Here is a 7826-nt window from a genome sequence, read left to right on the forward strand (position 1 = left end):
TATACCGATCACAAGAGTTTATAACACATCTTTGAACAAAAAGAACTTAACATACATCAACGACGCTAGATGGAAACTCTAAACGACTACGACTGTGAAATTGTTTATAACGAAAGGAGGGCTAACGTTGTAGCCGACGTCCTAAGTCGTAAAGAACATGAAAAGCCAAGAAGAGTCCAAGCGTTAAGACTAGAACTCCAAGTTGATCTCATCGAACAAATAAAATCCGCTCAACTCCAAGCTACCAATGAACACAAGATCTCCGACGAAAAACGTAACGACACCATTGACTCACTAGTTAAGGGTAACGATGGTATACTTAGTAGGAAACCGGATCTGGGTACCAATCGTTGGGGACTTGCGCGAAAAGATCATTAACGAAGCTCAAAAGTCCCAGTACATGATGCACCCCGGTAGTGATAAGATGTACCAAAATCTTAAGCCGAACTACTGGTGGAACGGAATGAAAAAGGACATCGCTTCGCATGTTGCGAAATGTCTAACATATTTAAAGTCAAGGCTGAACACCAAAAGCCATCGGGATTGCTTCAGCTACCCGAACTTCCTGTTTGGAAGTGGGAGTTAATAACCATGGACTTCATCACTAAACTCCCGAAGACGACTCGTCAACATAATGCTATTTGGGTCATAGTGGATAGACTAACAAACTCCGCTCACTTTATACCCATCAACGATTCATATTCAATGGATAGATTAGCGTGTATCCATGTGAACAACATCGTTGCCTTGCATGGACTACAGTTGTCTAAATTTTTTATCGAGACAGCCGATTTACGTCTCACTTCTGGAAAAGCTTCCAACAAGCGTTAGGAACAAAGTTAAAACTTAGAACCGACTATCATCCACAAACCGATGGGCAAAGCGAGAGGACAATTCAAACTTTGGAAGATATGCTCCGCACTTGTGTAATAGATTTAGGTGGAAGTTGGGACGACCACTTGCCCCTAATGAAATTATCGTATAACAATAGCTATCACATGAGTATTCAAGCCGCACCGTTCGAAGCGTTGTATGGTCGTAAATTTAGAACGCCAGTGTGTTGGTCTAAAACTGGAGATAATCAATTGTCTGGACCCGAGATAGTCCAAGAAACCACCGACAAAGTCTTACAAATCCGAGAATGACTTAAGAAGGTACGTTATCGCCAAAAGAGTTACGCCGATGTCTGTCGTAAGCTGTTGGAATTAAAAGTTGGTGACAAAGTTCTTCTGAAAGTCTCGCCATGGAAAGGCGTCGTTTGCTTCAGAAAGAAAGGAAAACTTAGTCTTTGATTCGTAGGACCTTTCGAAATACTCGAGCGAATAGGTACCGTCGCATATCGTTTGCGACTACCCGAGGAAATGAACTGGATACACGATATATTCCATGTCTCTAATCTGCGAAAATGTCTAGCTGACGAACCTTTGTCTATTCCTCTAAAAGATGTTGAAATTAATGAGAACTTAAAATTTGTAGAAAAACCAATTCAAATTGAAGATTCGATAACAAAGAAACTAAAGAGACGAACATTGAAAAGTGTGAAAGTAAAGTGGGACTCACGAAGAGGCCCTGAATACACTTGGGAACTTGAATCCGAAATGAAAAATAAATACCCCCACTTGTTCTAAAGAAACAATCTCGAGGACAAGATTTTTTTCAAGGTGGGAGGATGTAACATCGTGAAAGTTTCGATAGTTAAAGGACCAAAAATGACAGGTTCTAAATTCCAAGGACTAAATTAAAAACTCCGGTTGCCTGACCTATCGTGATATGCGATAAATCATAAGGGAAACTCATCGCGTATCACGATGGGTTAATTGACAGGCAGGGCACGTGGCCGCGTGTCCACATGTGGCACAACGTGTCACACCCTAACTTAGGGCCTAGCCGTGTGACCAATAGTTGGTACATGTTTTCAAAATATATCCGAGTTTAGCAAAAGTATTTAATTTATATTTAAATATTAATATATCTTTTTGAAATATTTGTATACTTATAAAATATTTAATTTGTTTGAAAAGCTTCTCGGTAATTAACACCCGAGTTTTAATTTATAAACCTCGTTTGATTTTAACAAATCATATTGTTTACATTCTTTTAATATTAAAAAACTGAGCCATCTCTACCTTGCGAGTATCTATCTTATTCGAGTGGCATTAAATCCTTGCTACCTGTGCTAAATTTACTTCCTGAAATGTTGGGAAAAATATGTCAGCGATATGCTGGTGAATCGTTGACTCTAAAAACATTTTATAAATCTTTTTTTGACTGACAAGATAGTTTTCTGGAGCATACTCAGCAGAAACGTCTCTTATTTATGGGAATGTACCACTTGCCATACACACACAATTCTGGTTCTCTGGGAACTAACACCCATTGGGAACTGACGCCCATTAGAGAACTTTTTATTATGATCTCTAGTCTGCGGCCACGTAGCCTTGACTAATAGACTAGATTAATTATGTTTGAATCCAGACACATGTGTACTCGGTCTGAGTTTTATTTTATTTTCTATCTTTTATTTTAATAGGGATCATGTAATCCTAAATTCTTTATTTGACTGTCTTTGTTTAAGATAAACAACCTATTTATCTTGACTGAAAAATGTTTAACGTATTCACCTTTGACTGTCTATTCTGAATGATATGGTGATCTCGTTTGAAAACCTTTGTGAATGAATGAATGATTAATTAAATGATTGACCAATAATAAAATAGGTTTATATAAATACCCGGATCATATTTTAATCCGGCTACAGACCTTTAGTCTGGTTTTGATAGCTTAAACCTTGATTGATCTTTTGTTTGAATGAAATATTTTTTATATGAAATCTTTCTCTTTGTTTGCTAATCATGTGCTATGTTTCTTCATCAAGAAGAAATGTCTATAATATGTTTCTTCTTCAAGAAGAAACGTTATTTGTCTATAACCTTTGTATATAAAATCTTATGTTTCTTAATGATTAATAAACACTATACCTCTTGTAGGTAAAGCTTATCATTCTTACTCTTTAAGAGTTGTTATTTTAACTATATCCTCATGTATGTAAATGCTTGTATTTCTTAACCATGAAGAAGTTATAATTTTAGTTATAACATTTGTTTATATAATTTTATATTTAATTTGGGCAGAATCCCTACCTTGCTTGGCTTAATATTTACCTAGACTTTCGGCAGCACCTACGCACTAGCACTAATGTCGGGGTATTCTTGATCTACCTTTCTTGGCACGCAAATCGAGGCAACGTTCGGGGGTTATCGGTTGTGCACGTACTTCGAGGTAGAATGTCGGGTTATTTGTCACGGGTTACGAGGTTCGGCCCGCCAAACGTTGATCGGCACGCCAAACAAGGTTTGCCGGTCGTCGGGATTCGTCGGTACGAATTTCGATGTGTCGTCGGTATATGGTGCGGATTACGAGGTTATTATTTTTCGGTTCATGGCCCGAAAACCGAGGTTGAGAGAGAAAGTAATTTCTAGAGAGAGAGAGTGGGGTGGTGTGAAAATGAAGGTGCCATGACCCTCCTATTTATTGGTTGAACTGGGTCCCATCGCGATACGCGATGGACCCTTTCTCATGGTCATCGCGTTTCGCAATGACTCATGATGTTCAGAAGATGCCACGTGTCTCCACGTGTCCTGACACGTCTACCACGTGTCGCCACGTGGTCTGTCACCTCTTCCACGTAGCCTGCCCCGTCTGTCACGTGTCACATCCGGGTGGCACGTGTTGATGCGTCATCAAGGACCATCGCGTATCGCAATGTCCATATGGTGGACTCATCGCGTATCGCGATGGGTCTCTGAATACAATTTTCAATATCTGGTCCTTCATCTTTTGGTAGCTTGTCACTTCTTGCGCCATCAATGAGACACATTGCGCCCTAAAGCTCTTCGCTGTCGCCGTCGTCGTCGTCGCATTCGCCATCGCCATTGTCCTCGCCCGAGCGCATGCGCGTTGGGTGCTCCGCACCCTCTGCTAGGACCGATTGGTGCATGCTAAGCGTAAAAGAATATAACTATTGAAACTCTATCTCTTATAAAGAGCTTTCATTTCTTTACCACTTTCCATGTGGGATGGATTCCATTTTCCTTATTTATACCCATGTGGAATACTTCCACTTTCTTACATCTTTCCATGTGGGATGGATTCTTTTCGCATTTTCTCAATATGAGATTCAACTTCCTTATTTATATATTTTTATTTTTCTCATAATAGAAATGATTTTATTTATTTCTCTAATTTTACCTTTACTTGTATTTTTGATCCCTCAACTTTCCTAAGTTGTCAAATTTGGATCGAAATTTTGGGGATGTTACACCCTCCTCACCTTGGAATGAATCTCGTCCTTGAGATTCGTTGTGAGTGATTCCTTGTTCATCGATTTGCTATCAAACTTTTTTTAATCTGTTGCTTAAACTTAACTTGAACTGTTTGTATGGTTGCAATTTATGATTTGTTGTTAACTCACATCTTTGGATGATATATTTAGTTAATAGTTCATAATGTCATAAGTAATTGTAAATTGCTAAGCACAGTGGCCAGTTGTATTTAACTATTTACCTTAACTTTGTATTCTATGCATTTACCGATATTAACAAGATAGTTCTAGGATTCAGTCTATCAAATCTTTTAATTTACTCATCTTGATACCTTTCAATATTTTGAGTAATGACATTCTTTATAATCTTAACGGATTCTTTCCGTTTATGTCCATCAATCATTTCTTTGAACTTTTGACGTTCAGATAATTGATGTTTTTCGAGTAGACATATTCTTAGGTCTTAGCTTAATTTATTCTCTTTATCTTTCTATATATAAATATAGTTTCTTGCATAAAAATTTTACTATCCCTTTCCTTTGCATGTATAAGCATTCTTGTGTAAGACCCAATCTATATGCTAAAATCTTTCTTTATATACATTAGGGATTTAAATACCCCTATATGATTACAAAATTTCTCGTTTCATAACGAGGTTACAATGAATTTACAAGAGTTAACTAAATTATTAGTCATTTCTAATGCCTTTGGATCTTGAACAATCATTTGGCATACTCTTGTCTACTTTTATTCTTGGTTGGATGCATCTTGTATGTTTAACATATTAGCCTTTCCTTTCTTAGCAACACTTCCACTAACGTTGTTTATCTTATTCGGACATTCTGAGCTGAAGTGTCAGTTTTCTCCACAGCTAAAACATACAACTGTTTTCCTTCTGTAATCGTCTTCCGAATGACCAAGTTTCTTGCAAAAGTTGCATGTGATCAATGGAAAATTTTGGGAAAGTTGGTTGGTCTTAAACATTTCCCGTGATGTCTTTTGCCACAGCTTTGGCAGATTGGTCTTGTAAATTTAAAAGACCCTTCCTCCTTTTCTTTGCCTTTCGTTGTTTTCTTTTCCTCGATTTCTTCTCTCTTTCCTTTGTCATTCTTATCCTCTTCTTGATTTCTGATAAGACCATTCATAAGATAACCGGCTAATTCCATGGCTAAATCAGTGGTTTGAGGCAAATGAGATCTTACCATATCTCTAATTTCCCGAGGTAAACCCCAAATTTAACGGGTTACTTTATTGGATTCGGGTATTACCAAGTGTGGTACCAATCTACAATACTCATGAAACTTTGTATTGTATTCTTTGAGATTAGTGCCTTCCACCTTGAGGTTCAAAAACTTAGTTTGAATAACATCGGTTTCTTGCATGGGAGAGAACTTTCGTAACACCAGTTCTCTGAATTCTTCACAATGCAATTGGTACATAGTTTCTCTACCCTTTGACATGATCAGGGTATTCCACCATTCCCAAGCTTCGCCTTTAAAGTATTGAGAGGAGTATTGAATATTTAGAATCTCAGTACATTTGCTGATGATAACAATGGACTCGATTTCTTCAAGCCATCGTACAGCTGATATGGCACCTTTATCGCCATAGAATTCTTTTGGTCCAAATTCCTTGAAGTTCTTAAAACTACTGCCTTGAATTACTAGTTGTTTCTTGAATTTACGACTGAATTTGCTCTCAGCGTTGGAGCTATGAACACTTTCTTCATGATGAGATTGTAAGGCCCCGATCCCGGTGCCCTACATTGGACGTTGGATTTACTCATAAACACAATTCTACAATCAGAGTTAATTAAAACTTTCGCGTAAACATTAACTTAAATCATTCATTACAAAACATTTAATCTCTTCTTTGAAAGCATAACATGAAAACATCATATTTAGAACATCACTACTTCCATCATCAGATGCCAGTCGTTCAATCCATGCCATGTGCCCTCCTCATGCTAGCTCGTTAAACATATTCACCTGCGTGCATACTAAAAGTCAGCTACGCTCAGTGAGTTCTAGTTAATCAGGCAACATACAATACATACACATATCGTACATACATTCATATCTTAAACTTTTATAAATATCCTTAAGAGGAACGTCACGTAATATCTACTAAAAGAACTATTACTATTGTCCATGCTATATATTCTCCATAGAAGGAACAATATATATATATATATATATATATATATATATTATCCATAGAAGGAACACTCTATATACTTTCCATAGAAGGAACAATAGACCATCCATTGAAGGAAACACTATACTATCCATATAAGAAACATTATACATTATCCATAGAAGGAACTCTATATATTATCCATAGGTGGAACACTGTATATAAGTTATTATCTCATGTCCTTGTAAGGAGCTAATCACTTCCCTCGGAAATATGTGCAATATCCGAAGATCGTTCACGTACCGACAAGAAATCATTCGTGTCTACCACATACATCATACATGGAATACTCTTATCATTCATACATTATATATATCATACGTATCTATGATCATAAACCAACAGTACATGCAATATCCAAAAATCGTTCATGTACACATCATACATATAGCATTCATACATTACATACAGAAATCATATCTTTAAACTACCACCTGGAGGTACATGCAATATCCGAAGATCGTTCACGCACCGTCAAGCATTCATCATACATGAATCACACCAGGTATACACATACCACTTAGGGTAAGTGTATTAGCTATCACATCGAGTATGCACACGGCCCCGAAAACATAACAAGGAGTGGGGATAGAAACTCACCTGAACTTGGTTACGTTCACTGTTTATGATTATTCCTTTCTTGAGCTGTGCACGGCTAACTGTATAATAATAACATGTATCAATTAACTATCACTACTCACCGTGTTTCTAGTTTAATTATAACCCTCAACGAACGGGGGTCCGGGGGCAGCACCCCTAGCAGCGGGGTCTAGGGGCGGCAGCCCCTGGCAGCGGGGTCCAAGGGGCAGAGCCCCTGGCTGGGGTCGAGCTGCCAGGTCAGCTTGAAAAAGTTTTATTTCTATTAACTGTCTTAACACATTTTCCATTAGGGTTTTTTTAATGTATAATCTAATTCTCTAACTCATTCTTCATAACGAATTAAGCCTAATTCGTTATCTGAACATAGCCTGATTCGTGGTCTAGTTCGTTATCAAAACTTAGCGAATTTGTGAGTAACGAATCAACTGATTCGTTATCTAATTCGACATCTTACATGATCTGATTCGTTAGATTAGTCCGTTAACTAATTAGTTATCATGACGTGACCTGATTCGTTATCTTAGCATAACGAATTGGGTGAGTAACGAATCACTTAACGAATTGCTTAACAAACTGCTTAACGAATTGCTTAAAGAACGGCTTCTAGTTCGTTATCTCTTCTTAACGAATGGGCATAACGAATTGCTTGCTAATTCGTTTTGTCTCCGCTAACGAACTAGGGTTAGGGTTCTGACATTCTTTTCAACCT

The sequence above is a fragment of the Bidens hawaiensis genome, unplaced genomic scaffold (assembly GCF_021521415.1).
Source record: "Bidens hawaiensis isolate Kalapana, Puna unplaced genomic scaffold, B.hawaiensis_p1.1 tig00023432_1, whole genome shotgun sequence".
Lineage (NCBI taxonomy): Eukaryota > Viridiplantae > Streptophyta > Magnoliopsida > Asterales > Asteraceae > Bidens > Bidens hawaiensis.